We start from the raw sequence: 14,894 nt of genomic DNA, 5'->3' as shown, positions 1-14,894 counted from the left end.
CACTTTTTAGTTTCAGACTGTTAGATTTCCAGCAAGAAAGGGACTGTTTGTGTTACAAACATAGTAATTACCTAAACCTATAAATAACAACCATCTGTCATTCAACTCTTGACCCTTCTGCCTTCCTGGACAGCAGATTAAATCTTGGGGAATTAGACTTTATAAAAGTTTGGTTTATCAGGATCATATGTTTCTAATTTGAATACTATATGAGATATGTTGAACTGGGTGAGGTGTAGGCTGAAAATGTATTTATTTTGTTAATAACTAATTATGGGCGTAAAGGAAAAAAAATTGGATCGATAAAGTATATTTCTGAAGGAGCAAAGGATTGTGAAGTTTTCTGCCAGCCAGTTATGATACATGCAGCCAAGAAAATACACCATGAAAGCAGATTGTTTATCCTGCTGAGGGGAGACAGGCACTGGCAGAAGAAGGGTTAATGTAATGTAAATGAAATAATCTGAGCTTCAGATGTAAAAGCAGAGTGTGAGAAAGTCCTGGCTTGTAGAAGAGCACAGACTCTGGTGTGATGCTGCTGAGCTCCTGGGTGTCACTGCAGCCACGTGCCAGAGGCAGAGTCAGTCCAGCACTCTGGGGAGTAAATGGAAATATCTGTAAAATGCCACTGTGGTAGGTGCAGCACAGGAACCTGCCAGGAGCACACAAAACATTTGATTTTACTGATCTGAAAGAGGAAAGTGTAGAGAGAGGGAAGATTCACCTACATGGAGTATAATCCTTCAGATCCATCCGTGGTCACAACAGGCTTTCCTTTTTTGTAGCTCAGGATAATGAGAAAAATACATTTTAAAAAATCAGAAAATGTCCTTTCCATTCTCTGTCCTTTCAGAGCATCTGTGTTGTAAAATAGAAATTAAAAGAAAATGTAATTTTTTAGTATTTCTGGAAACTGAACATTAACAACAATGACAATATTCTGAAATTTTTGGCTACAAAGTTCCAGATATTTCAGACAAAAATTGGTGTCAGAACTACTTTCACTCATGAAATCACTCCCATAACCTGATTTCATGTGCTGGGAAATGACCAAGGACAGGGAGGCAGAGGTTATGGCCTCCAAAAAAATCTGAAACAGAAATTTCCAAGCCCCTGCAGAAAATATTGATAATTGACTCATGTTAGAAGCACAGGGATCCTTTGGTTACAGCCCAAAGTGACCACGATAGGTTGGGAGGCAGAAGTCTTGCATTAGTCCATGCAAGACATTTTAAAAAGGATAAAATTTCAAATAAACCCAAACAAAATTTTAAAAATTTAAAACCACTTCATGTATTTACCCTTTAAAAAGCAGAGACTCAAAGCACTGGAGTGTCTCACAAAGGATTTTTACAGATACTGCTTACAAACCAAACAATTACACATGCAAAGCACTCCAGCCTGGCTCCTGCTGGAGCTTTGGAGCTGGCTCCTGCCCCTTGGAAAGTCAGGAAAATTTGGGTTGGATGTGAGGAAGATTTGCTGAAGCAGCAGCTGGGGCTCAGTGTCCCTAAGCCCAGGAAATGTGGATTTTTCCCAGCAGAGAGCATTTGCTGGTGATGGCCTTGCCCTTTCTCGTTCCTCAGACAGCCCCAGCTCTGAGATTTGGGTCAAACACACCTCCCTGCTCTCCTGCACCTCAAAAATCATTAGCTCCAAAGACAAAGAGATTAATTATGGAGATAATGCAGATTAGGAGGGAGCTACAAATCACATCCTCCTCTGCTGCCTCCGTGAGCACGGCCAGGGCTGTGACTTCCCAAGAAATTCTTCATGGTGGCACTGCTTGAGAGCAGGCTGGGAGCTGCCAGAATAAAGTGATTTACCCTGATTAAATCACCACAACCTGCTCTGGTGGAAGGTTAAACTTTAAGGTCCTTCCCCACCCCAACAATTCCATGGATTTGTGGGTCAGGATCAGAGCTGTGAGGTGCTGCTCTCCCTCCTGAGTCACTCTGGCATCTGTGCCCTGATGTGCTGCCAACCCCACGATGCTGCTTGGGATTTTGGAAACTGAAAGCCAAGTCTTGGCCAGTCCTATTGATCAAAGACACTTTGCCACTTCTGATAAGACTGGGGCAATAATTAACTCTTCAGACAGAAATCCAAGTCATGCCCTCATTAACACATCCTCTGCTACTTCCCCAGCTGTCTCCTCACCCCATAGACACAAATCTTGTTGTTTTCTTTAAAATCAATTAAGTCCTGTCCATAACATTGCCCATTTTGGGGGGTTTTTCACCCATCTTGTGCACCCAAGACTCCTGGTCACACCTGAGCTACCAGCAGTGGTTGTTTCCATCATGCCAAGAGAGCTGAGACCTGGGTATGACCCAGAGCTCTGGGCTTGCTGGTTTTTTGCAAGGAAAAAAAACTCTTTTGGGGAAAAAAAAAGTCCCCCTTCCCAGGGGAATATATGCCACTATTATTCCTTTTAAAAGCAATTAAAAGAGCCCACACAGAACCATAAAATCACAGGATGGTTTGGACTGGAAGTGACCTTAAAGCTCATCTTGTTCCATGGGCAGGGACACCTTCCACTAGACCAGGCTGCTCCAAACAACTGTGCTAGAATGTATTATTCTTTATTTTATTCAGGATGCAAGGGCTTAGAGCTATCTGGCATGGTTCCTCTTTTTGCATTCTATGAACAAAATAATAACACATAAGGTCATTATTTGTCTTTTATCTAAATTCCCTCCATTTTCAAACCAAGCCTGCATTCTCTGGGCCCTGCTGAATGTTTGCTGGGTACTGGAGGCAGCTCCTAAACATGTGGTTAGCAAAGTGATTCCTGTGCAGCCTTTACAAATCTCAGCAGTGCCTTTTGAGGCTCGGTAAATATATGTAAAATCATTTAAAGATGTTTGGATGAGACAGGGCCACTGCAATGCAGAGCATTATTATCTTTCTGTTGGTGAAGTGCTCAGAAATGAATGAAGCATCGAGGGTGAGGTTCCATCAGAGTCATGTAATGAAGCTAAACATGCTGTCATTTTAACCCAATTTGTTTCCCTCTGTACTGCTGCCTCACCAGTTTGTTAGAGCCTCTCAAAGGAGCTCATCCAGTGTCAGCTTACAACTTCCACACCTATCCAGTACTTTGCTCCTGGAATGGGTAGGTATCCCTGCCCTGCAAACTCTTAACTGCTGGTTCAACAGACCTGCCAGGACAGGTCCCTGCAACATTCCCCTCTGTGGGCAAATGGTAGGATGCCAGAAATATTAGACAGGAACCTGTTCTCCCAGGAATGCAAGTAATTCATAGAAGGAAATAATTTACTATTTTCCCAGCTGGAATAATTAAACAGCCAGGCACTGTCCTCCTGAGCTGCTGCAAAGAAGAGCAAGTAAGAGGGGGGGAAAAAAAAGAGCTGGAATGTCCTGCAGTATAAATTCTCCTCCAGATCAATTCTGAAAGTCTTTCCTCACAAGCCAGGATTCCCAGGGCTCTGACCATCCTCCCTCCTCTTAAGAGCTGGAATGTCCTGCAGTATAAATTCTCCTCCAGATCAATTCTGAAAGTCTTTCCTCACAAGCCAGAATTCCCAGGGCTCTGACCATCCTTCTCCTCTCCTGTGCACTTCAAACTGGAGAGCAACCTCTTGAAACGCTCTGACCAAAACCCCAAACCTCCAGCGGTCACTCGACCAAGAGGATTTCCCTTCCCAGGTCTCATAGAACACATTTCTGCCAGCATGGCTCCCTGTTCCCTTATGCCACAGTCTGGCTGATTTAGGCTCAGCTCACAGCCCTCCAAACCCCCAAGATGTTCCCGTGCAGAATTGTTGCTTTCCCCTCACTCCCTGTCTGCAGGGCTCCTTATTCCTGCCTGGGTGCTGAGCTCAGTTATCTCTGAGCTGTGTTTTGCTGTCTGCAGACTCTTTTTCCTGGCTCCTTTTGAATGTTAATCCTGCCCTCCACCTAGAGAGGCAAAGGCTCCCACCCCCAGTTGTCTCCAAATCTGATTAGAGCTCCTCTCCAGCCTATCACTCAAGTCATTAGTGAAAATACCAAGTGGTGGCAGGCTCTTGAAGAAATCCACTCCAAATACCCTTTCATTGTGACAGCAGCCAGTCTCTAACTCCTCCTAATGCTCTGCTCCACCCAGCTTTATTCCTCTCTTTGAGTTTTATCTCAAATACACTTTCTCAGCTTGCTATGGGGAACATCACAGGCAAAAGCAGAGCAGCCTCACTAACACCCAGCTGTATAATCTGTATTATTCTGTCCTTGCAAGGCCAAGATCCAGGGAAACTACACTGCCAGGACAATTCCTCCTTAGCAAATTCACAATACCTTCTACTTTTGCCTTTTTTTATCCCCTTAGTTGGATAAGTTTAAAATCTTGTAGTTTTCTACTTTTGCCCTTTTTTTTCCCCTTAGTTCAGTGAGTCTAATTTTTTTTCCTTTTCTGCTTTTGCCTTTTTTTATCCCCTTAGTTGGATAAGTTTAAAATCTTGTCGTTTTCTACTTTTGCCTTTTTTCGCCCCTTAGTTCAGTGACTTTAAATTTTTTTCCTTTTCTGCTTTTGCCTTTTTTTCCTCCCCCTCAGTCCAGTGGGTTTAAAATTTTGTCCTTTTCTGGGAGTTAAAGTTAAATCTGCCACCTGTAATTCCCTCACCCTTTCTGCTTTGATGACGGGGAGTGATTTTCCTCCTTTCAGTCCTGCAAATCCACTGGTAGCCAGCCAATTCTCAGACCTGCAGCTCTGCAGTAATTTCAGCTGATTCTCTAAAATTCACCTGAACTAAATTAATTGGGGCCACTGAACCTGGAGCCCTGACAAAGCCCCAGCCCTGTCCTCTGGGAGGTGAGAGCACAGGTATTCTTCCACGGGTGAGATCACAGGCAAACATCATTAATATTCCAGAATTTCTCATCCTCTGACTTGGCAATGCCCCGTTAGTTTTCCACTGTGCTTTAAGGTCAGTAATTAATGTTTGCCCTACTTTTCCACCCAGGAATAGATTTGGGATGGGTTCTTTTTTTTTTTTTTTTTTTTTTCTTTGAAATGCAGAGTGTCTAGAGAGCACCTGTTCTACCCTATGGGTTTGGGGTCAGCTTTGTGACACCTGGATTCTGTTTTGGGAACATGCAGCAAGTATTATTGTCCAACATCTTTTACAAGAACCTTTCAAAGGACTCAAAAATTATAAGCCAGGACCAACTTACCCAAGATTAGCCACTCATGCAAAGTAATTTTTTTTTTTTTTTTTTGGATAGTCTGCACACAGTCTTGTGAGGTGTTGAGCAATAACACCACTTATTTAAATCTATGGAAATTTACTGTTCGTGGGTATATACCACTTCAGCACACAGCATAAAATACCTGTGTGGAAAAGCTCTTTGCCTCAAAAAAAAAAAATCATTTAATGGTTAAAACACTCTAGAATTCTTCCTAAAAAAAGGTAATTTTTCCTAGATTTCTGCCCATCCTCACAGAGGTGAGAGTGCCCTGCAGCTCAGTGTTCAGCAAATATAACAGCTAAAACTCAGCATAATTCTGTCACCTGCTCCTTTTCCTCTCTGACTCTACAAAATACAGCAGGAAACTCTTTTTAACAGGCAAAATAAGTCAGATTTATCCATGCAGAAATGCTCAGCAGGACTGCAAAGGAGGCTGCAAAATTTGGCTTAAATTGATGATGTTCATCATTGCTGAAAGCCCCCACAGAAAAAGCTATTCATAAAAATCTGTTCAGCAAAAATAGTAAAAGGTCAGGTATACAGGAATAGAATACTTTCCCACATATAAAGACACTGTTAAGGTTAAAAAAAATTGAGAAAGAAAGGCAAAGTGGAATTTAAGAGAGAATGAAAATGTGGAATCTGTGAACGCTGAAAGTGAAGGTGGGAAGTGACAGGAGTGAACTTCATTAAATTAACAACATGGATTATAAAATTGAGCATCTTCAAATTCTGAAAAATAAGCATGTGATGCATCTATAATACTTGCCTGTGGTTTTACAAGAAACCTGTGAGAGTCAAGCTTTTACCTTTATTTCTTAACTGCCAATGCAAACATCTGCATTCCTGATGAGATTAAAATTGCAATTCTTGCACACTCCCTATTCCAGCAGAAAAAAAAAGTGACAAGTGGCATTGTTTTATTCAGAGAGAGAGAAAAAAAAGAAAGACTGTAAGAAAAGCAAATGAGAGAACCCATAAGAATTCCTTTACCCGGTGGAGCGAGTTTGATGCTGGGCTCATTAGGGATGTTAATGGCCAAACATCATGCACAGTTTTGGAGCAGACACTGGATTTCCCTGACAGGAGGAGCCAGGCACGTGCTTTTTATTTTTTAACTGTTTTCCTGCTCTTGTCTCCACTTTAACCCAGCTGAGCAGGGAGGGCTGGAGCAGGTCAGCTCCAGAAATCCCTTCCAGCCCAGTCCTGAATTTCTCTGGTGAAATTTCTGCTCTGTAAATCTCAGCATAAATTGGAAACCGAGGCTTTGAAAACCAGGCACTTTTTAGCTCTGCTCTAAAAGCTCCCAACCATGGGGGGAAATGGTTTTTAACTGTGGAGTGAGATCTTCTGTCGCAAAAAATAAATGTGACAAAGGAAGTAACGTATGAGGTTGCTTCCACACAGAAATTTGTGCCTTTTCACCAGCAAAGAGCAGCCAAAGCTGACAAAAACTCATATAGAAATTCCTTTGCAACAAACTCAGATAAAACTCACCCCAGGCACAAATCTCCCTGGCTATAAAACACATTTCCCACTTAATAACTGACAAGCTGCCACAATATAAAATTCTGGGTTTAAAAAGGAAAAAATATGAAATCAGAGGGTGTAAATATGTGAATGCAAAAGGCCTTAAATAAAAACATGTTCTTTAATTTCAAGTTTATTCATTAATTTATGAATAAACATCTACAAAGTCTCTTTGTTCAGGTTCCTACTTTCCCATGTTGACACCTTTTTTCTCCTACTAAATCCATGACTCCTTGTTCTGGTTTTGCATCACTCTTTATAATGCCCAAAATACCATAATATTATAAATTTAGTCCTATAGTTGCTTAAAAATCCAAGAAAATAAAAAAACTGGAACAAGTGAAAATTTGATTACCCACAGAGATCTTTAGGAGGAGGCAAAGTGTTGAGCTGTTGCCATTATCAAATTTGATCCAGATCTGTGAGCAGATTTTCTTTATATTATTTGATAATATATTAAAATATCTTTTTTTTTTTTTTCTCCTGAAATTGCTTGCCACAGGATCCCATCAGCAACAACACAAAACTGTATTTCTAGTCCCTTAATGAATATTCTTTATCAGCTGTGCTTTATGTGTTGAAAACAAACACCCATAAAAAGTTTGATTTGCATGATTTTTTATGTATAAGAAAACAGAAGAGCTTTTGTATTAGGTTTAGTTTTGTGTCTCGGCCTTTAATGTGGTAATCCCCTTAGATCAGTTAATTTATGTTTTATGTATCGCTGAAATTTAATATTTTAAGAGAAGAAATGAGCATAATTCCAACCTCTTTAGAGCCAGCTGCTCCCCAAAATTTCTGTTACAATAAAGGAGTTAATTTTCACACTAAGAATGGACAAAATCCCTGTTCAGAGGGAGAATGAGGCTCCCAGAAGAATCTCTTGGGCTTCATAAACTGCACAAGGAAAATGCAGGACTGGGGTGATTCTTAATTAATTTCAACCATTTTCTTGCTTCTCATTTTCATCTCTGTGAAGAATTTTGTAACAGCTTCAAGGTCCTGTGCACAATTCAATATTCTTGCTTAAATGATGTTTCCTCAGTGAAACAGGGACAGTTTATTCAGTGTTTGTTGCAAAACTGTTTTTGCACACACAGTTTGGGGATGTTTGCTCTTTCTGTGAAATTCCTGCCCCTTATTTCAAGGGTGTTGTTACCTCAGGTTTTGTGGTGAAAGAAATCCCTAATTTTTTTTTTTTTTTTTTTGTTTTCCTGCAAGTGAGAAGCGTTCATAAAATCAGAGAACCAAATTCCTCCTTTGCATTTTCTGGTTTATTTAACCTAGATTTTATTTTTCTTTATTCATACTTTGCCATAAGATATTTTCATTAACCATAATTTGAGATAGCAAAAAAGTAAAAGCACATTTGTTGTCTCAGTTATCAGAACAGTGGACGTGCTCAGCCTGAAGGGATTCACTCAGAACAGGGACACACAAAATCTATTGAATTTGGAACTTGCACAGAAACAGTGGAAAGCAGAAATGTTTTTTTGGACACCAACAGAGCTCTTGAAGGACGTTATTGCTTCAGATATTCATTAAAAAGTCGAGAAATTTAAGCATGGAAAATACTTTTATCATGGTCTCCATTTCTTAGCTACTCTTGATAAAATACTTTCAAGACTGAGGCCCTGAAGAGGTTCATTTATCCCTCAAAAAAATTCTGTACATCACCAACTTTGAGATTTTTCCCTCTGTGGTTTTGCTGAGGAAAAATTAAAATCAATATAAAAACCTCTAAAACTTCACACAGCCTGAAAAATCCCATCCCAGACAAACAAATTTTACAAAAGTTTTGCTTGAAACATTTAAATCACGCTGGCTGGAACAATCTGTTTCCAAACAGGAATGGAGAGAACTGGGGAAAGAAACATTGTTTTGCTTTTCTTTTGGGACAGCTTCCACAAAGAATTTTCCCTAAAGAGTTAAAGTAGAGGAAGAATAGAATTAAATTATATTATAAACCAAGGGACAGGGGTTTCTGCTCTTCGTGTTCGTGGTGAGGGCACAGGGTCTGTGAGACAGAAATAGGCTGAAGGGATAAATGAAAACACTGGGTGTAGCAGAGGTGGGAGTGCTTGGGAAGAGGGCAGGGAAAAGGGGAAGAACCAGCCCTGGACGTTTGGCAGTGGAGGCAGAGAAGGGAAATTGGGGGCAGGAATGATGCAGCTGCAATTTACAGGTTTGAGATTCTCTGCTGCATCTCAGGACTGTAAAACAGAAGGGTTTAGCTGGGCCTGTTTCATATTTTCCCCTCTTTTTCAGATCTTGTCCTGGGAATTTCCTTTGTACTTATATTTACAGCAAATATTAAGTTTTCCAATGCTTACAAAACCCTTCCTGGGGAGTTTAATGCCTTTATGCATAACCTCTATTTTTAATATAAGATTTGCTTTTTCTTCCCCCTCCCCACTTTTTTAGTCTTCCTAATTTCAACTCCTATCTCATCTTCCCAGCAGTTTTTCCTCCCCAAAGGATTAACACTTTTCTGTGTTATTCATTTTGCACAACAATGTCAGGCTGTATTTTCCCACAGGGTTTTTTCATTTTCCAAACTGGCCCTCATTTACCCCTCAGCCTGTCCCGTGCTTTTCCTGCGATCCCAAAGACAATGCTTTAAACTACAAAACTGAGTTCTCAGCTGGCTGCTGGGGTTTTAATGACTTTGCAATTTTGTGGGGGGAGACAAGACTGTTGGCATAATCAGGCATTTGCCTTTTTTTTTATTTTTTCACCCACAATTTTGTTTCCTTTTCCCTAAGCAGTGTTTGCTCCAGCTGCAGCTGTAACTTCTGGAATTGTGTCACTTTTTACACTGCAGAGAATTCGTGGCACTGAAATGTGAAATATTCTGAGGGTTTATGTGTTTAAAACAGACCTCTCATATCAGAGCTGGTGCAGAACTGCAGCCCTGTTTTGGTTAACAATGGTTTTTCACTCCTCTTTAACCTGTCAGGTTCATGCCCCATCACTGAACCTCATCTTTTTCTTTTTTTTTCTTTTCTTTTTTTTTTTTTTTCTTTTTTTTTTTTTTTCTTTTTTTTTTTTTTTCTTTTTTTATTTTTGCTATTCCTCCCACCTCATCTTCATCATAACTGTTCAGAACAACACCATCACCTACAAATTCTCTCATGGGAGCTTTACACCTCCTTTTTCCATGCTGTTTGGGAATACTTTAAGACCCCTAAAGGTCACCCCAGCACATTTACCTTCTATTTTCCCTTTCCCAAATATTCATCATCCATGCAAAGAGATTTTCTGTCTATATTCAGGATTTCAGTGGAAATTTTTGTTCCTTTAAAACCTGGTGAGGAAGAATCTTATCCAAAGCTCTTCCTGCTCACCCAAGCAAACCACCAGCCCAGTTTCCCCAGTAACCTGAACATGAGAACCAGTATGGAGCAGAGGGAAAAAACAGCACTGTAGCTTTGTAGACAGAGAGCTTTCTACCAGGAGTGGAAGGTGAGGAACAAATGTCACTCTCCATGACCTGTTCCTCCATTTTCCTGCTTTATATGCCCCATTTCTCATGCATGCCTGGGAATAGGTGTCAGCAGGACACACCACTGCACATCAGCTGAGCTCCTGTCAGTGCCTGGATTAGCTACTGCTTGTTACAAGGATGCTGAAAGACCTTTGATCTTCTGAAGTCAGAGCAGGAGCTTTAGTCTTGGGGTTTGGGTGGATTTTTTTTTCCCTCCCTTTTCAGAGTTTTGCCCCAAAATAAATGCTGCATAATTGGCTGCATAAATTGTTTTGGTTTTGGTTTTTGGGTTTTTTTTTCTTTCCTTTTTTTTTTTTTTTTTTTTCTTTCTGAGAAGCTCAGAGGCTTGTGTCAACTACACTGTGCAGTCCAGAGTAAATATGTAAAACATGAACCTGCTGGAGTTTGAGCTGATTCCATTTAATTCCATGTAAAACCAACAGAATCTGTTCCAATCAAAACTCTAACTCAGGGCAGATCTGTCTGCTGACATTAGGAATTCAAAACAGGTGAAATTCTATGTGTTTACACGTATTGTACTCTGACATTTCCAAAGAAAAACTAAAGCAAACTGAAGTTAAGCAGCCCCTGAGCTTGGTTTTTGTTGTCTCTGATGTTTCCGCACTTAACACATCCCTGCTGTGAATCAGCCATCCAAAAGGGGTTTTTTGTTGTTGGATATTTTTTTTCCTGTTTTGTTTTATGTGTGGTTTTTTGGGGGTTTTTTGTTTTGTTTTGTTTTTTTTAACATACTCAGCTTACGACTGTGCTGAGTAATAATAAGATTCCCAAATCCATTTCTCAGATCAAATAAAGGTAATTACAGAGCTTACTGTGGGCGATTCCCAGTGGGAGGGTGGGAGTGGCCACGGGTGGGGCTGTACATGCACAACAGAGAAAATGGGAATGTACCACACCCGTCATAAAACATGCTGCCACAGCCAGCAACAGAAACCATTAGGGTGGATCATCATCCACACCTTCTCATAAAGACAGAAGGATGGCATGAGATCCCAAGATGAACTCTCAAGTCCCAGGGAGATGAGCGTGACTCACCCGGGGAGAAAAAGGAACCTAAAACAAATTAGGAGGCTCCCAAAAGTCCTTCCCCTTTGTGTCCCCCCTACAAGTTCCCCAGAGAGTTAATGAGGTGCATGGTGGCACCAGAGCCCTTGAGCTATCAATAGGTAATTCATGGGAGCAGCTGCTCATTAATCATCTTTTATTACCCACAAGGAGCAGGGCCACAACTTGTTGTGTTTTGGGTCTGGAGCAGCTGGCAATCCCTGACCCACATTATTTGTTGTATCATTCAGTGCTCCTCACATTTTTGGAAATGTTAACCAATGTCCACTCTTAGCATCTGGTGTTAAAACCGACTGGTATTTGCCTTTTCATTCAAATGTAGTGGTGGACTCTAAAAAAAATAACCTTATACAAAAATATTGCGGGTATAGAAAATATTGTGGATAGCTCGTAAACTGCTTTGGAAACTGGGAACCAAAATAGCCACAGAAAGGAAAGGGGTACATTGGAATATATTAAATGACTTTATAATGTGGTAGAAGAAAATAAAGTGACCTAGACTGTCATTGCAGGGAGAGGGAAAGGAAAGGAAAGGAAAGGAAAGGAAAGGAAAGGAAAGGAAAGGAAAGGAAAGGAAAGGAAAGGAAAGGAAAGGATGAAGGAATACGTGGGAGACAGAACACATAATTATAGGAGAAAGGGACACTGAAGCTCACAAATGATGGTGTGAAACAGGGCTGTAAAAAAGGTAAGAGTGAAGCACAGGCGCAGGGGCTGTGAGGGATGCCTGGAGAAGGACAAAGTGCTCATTCCCTGCTGCATTCTCCCAGATTTCAGCAATCTGCAGGTGAATTTCTGAGCCAAAGGAGGCACCTCCTTACCCACCATCCCATTGCTTGGCTGCAGCTCTCAGCCTTGCTTCCTCCTAGCAATCGTTTTTATAAACCACATGGTTGTGTTGATAGCTTTGCTGTGTTTCTGGCATCTCCTCACTGGCAGTGCCCTGACCCAGAGTAAAACTCTGAATTCAGCCCAGAGGACTCAGTTACAGATTTGCTGCCATCAGCCAGCGAACGCCGTTATCTCCTGTGCTGGTTTTTCCTGCCAACCCAGCTGGTTATTCATGACAGAATCACACAGTTTCTGTATCATATTAACTGCTCCCAGCCCTTGGAACCGTGTCTGACTTCATGCTTAGATGTCTACAAGAAAGCAATGAAATTTCACACCCCTCCTTCAGGAAGCAGCAGAACCATTCACCCAGAAAACAGGACAGGGTATGCAAAGGATTGGGTTTGAAAACACTGCCAGAGTCGCAGGGCTGGCAGGGGGAGCTGACATCTATTTTACAGCTTAACTGGTGGAGTTGGAAAGGTGTTTTAGTGTTTAGGATGGGGGGAAAAAGGTGAGGGGAAAACCAAGTGCACCTGACGAACTCATTCTCCTTCTCAGCTTCATTTCTCCATGCTTGGTTTCTGCTCAGTGCTGAGTTCCCTCTTTGCTGGGCTGATTGTGCAAGTTCAGCACCTGTGAGGGACTTTTCTCTATTTATAACTTCCCACATGATGAGCCTGCCCAGTCTACAAGAAACAGGGGAGTCCTTACAGTGTTATTTCAGCCACAGTGTGAATTTGTGTCGGGCTTTCTACTTCTGCATAAATTAATACTTTAGAACTAGAGGTAAAATCCATTCCCAGAACGAACAGGACCAGCAATGAAGTTGAAATGAAGCTCTATAATCTGCTTTTCTCTATTTTGAGGGAATTTCTGTGTGCTTGGACAGCAACCACCATGGTGTGCCTACATCTTAAACACCACAGGTGTTTTTTGCCTTTCCATCCCAGAAAGGTGTCAGCAGAACTAGAAATCCTTCAGGAAAGGGCTGCAGTACAGTCTAAGGTGTGGAATGGCTTCAGAATGAGAAATTAGTACATTTCATCCAGGAAAAAAGTGGGAAAATAAGAAAAATTTAATAATTCACAAAGTTATCTGCAGGGACAGACCGTCCTCACTGTTGGTGTCAGAAGTAAAAGATGCAGGATAAAATATAAGTAAAGAAGAAAAACTAAAATGCTGATGTAAGGATAGGAACCTGGACCACACTGAAACATCACCTGGATATTTTCTGCAGTCCAACAAATAATTCCTTGTTCTGCCTCAGTTTTTTTCCCCCATAAAATTGATGTGGGATAAATGCCTTTTAAAGTTTTGTTTTTTTTTGGGGGGGGGGGGGTTTGGTTTTTTTTTTGTTTGTTTGTTTGTTTGTTTTGGGTTTTTTTGTTTTGTTTTGTTTTTTGTTTTACAGAGAGTTGTAGTTTTTTATAAATGTGTTCCTAGAGCAGATTAAAAACCTTCTGCAAACACTCTCCCCACCTCATGCAGGAGACACCTGGATGTTCCAGAGTTCCCAACCCCTCCTGCTGGACAGCACAGCTGGACATGGTGGCAATTAGACCCCAGTTCTCACCTGGTATGCAGCCTTGCCTACAGGTGTTCCTTAATGAACAAACGCTGATAATTCAGGAATGATTTCATTAAAAATGGCATCCTTCTCTTACAGGAATTCAGTACTTTACTACTTAGCTGGCAGCAAACACATCCCATGTTACTGGATGCAGAAAGGGTCTGATAATTGCAAATTTTCTTCACTCATCCTTGATTTTGTCACATTAACCTTATTTTTCTCTAAATGTGCAAAAGGTAAATAAATATCTAAATATCCAGAGGTAGCCAGTTATGGGCAGCAATCACAGCTAACTGTGAGAGAATTGAGCTCAGAACCTTTGAATAAGAAAGCAAAACCAGCACAGTTAAATTAAACAAATTCACAGGCAGATTTAAATCCAGAAGAAAAGAAATTACAGTCCTTAGAAGCTCTGTAAAGTTATTCAAGTATCCTGTAATCAAGGTTCTTGCATCCTGTAAAGAGGAGCAAGGAAGCAATGAGGAATTCATGTGGCCAAACCAGAGTTTAGTGCTGGGCTGTGCAGGTTCCAATCCTGTTCCTGAAAATGTCTCCTGAAAACAGGGCAAGCCTTAGTGACAGGAATGTCAGGGATCAACAAAACAGTGACAGCTTTGATGAGCCAGCACAACCTCCAGTGTCAGCCTGGCAGGAAGAACCTTAGAAAAGGCTTGAATTCATGAAAATCCTTTCCGAAAAAATGCTGATTCTTATTAACAAATCCCTTTTCTGAAGGTTTTCCATAATTAATTATGTGTAGAAAATTCCTGTCTCCATGACAAGTGTTATCACAAAATTCTGGGCACTTCTGTGATGTATGGCACACGACATCATTGACTGACAGGTGATGGATTTTTAACTGTAAGAGGAAAAATGGGATTCTGAAACCTCGTGGCATCATTGGCTGACATGTGATGGATTTTTAACTGTAAGAGGAAAAATGGGATTCTGAAACCTTGTGGCATCATTGGTTGACATGTGATGGATTTTTAACTGTAAGAGGAAAAATGGGATTCTGAAACCTCGTGGCTCCTTTTTCCATAAATACTTGAGGGGGAAAAGAAGATCCCACAGAGCTTTTTGGGAAGCATCAGTGCGATGTGGAGAGGCAAATGATGATTTAGGGTTCTGGGCAGAGAAGTGAGCAGGTCACACAGGAGCAGAGGATGGACTGGGAGCTGAGGAACATCCAAACAC

The sequence above is a fragment of the Onychostruthus taczanowskii genome, unplaced genomic scaffold (genome assembly GCF_017590055.1).
Source record: "Onychostruthus taczanowskii isolate IOZ18803 unplaced genomic scaffold, ASM1759005v1 scaffold75, whole genome shotgun sequence".
In the NCBI taxonomy this organism is placed as follows: Eukaryota; Metazoa; Chordata; class Aves; order Passeriformes; family Passeridae; genus Onychostruthus; species Onychostruthus taczanowskii.
The sequence above is the reverse complement of the archived record's forward strand: the minus strand, read 5'-3'. Positions refer to the sequence as shown.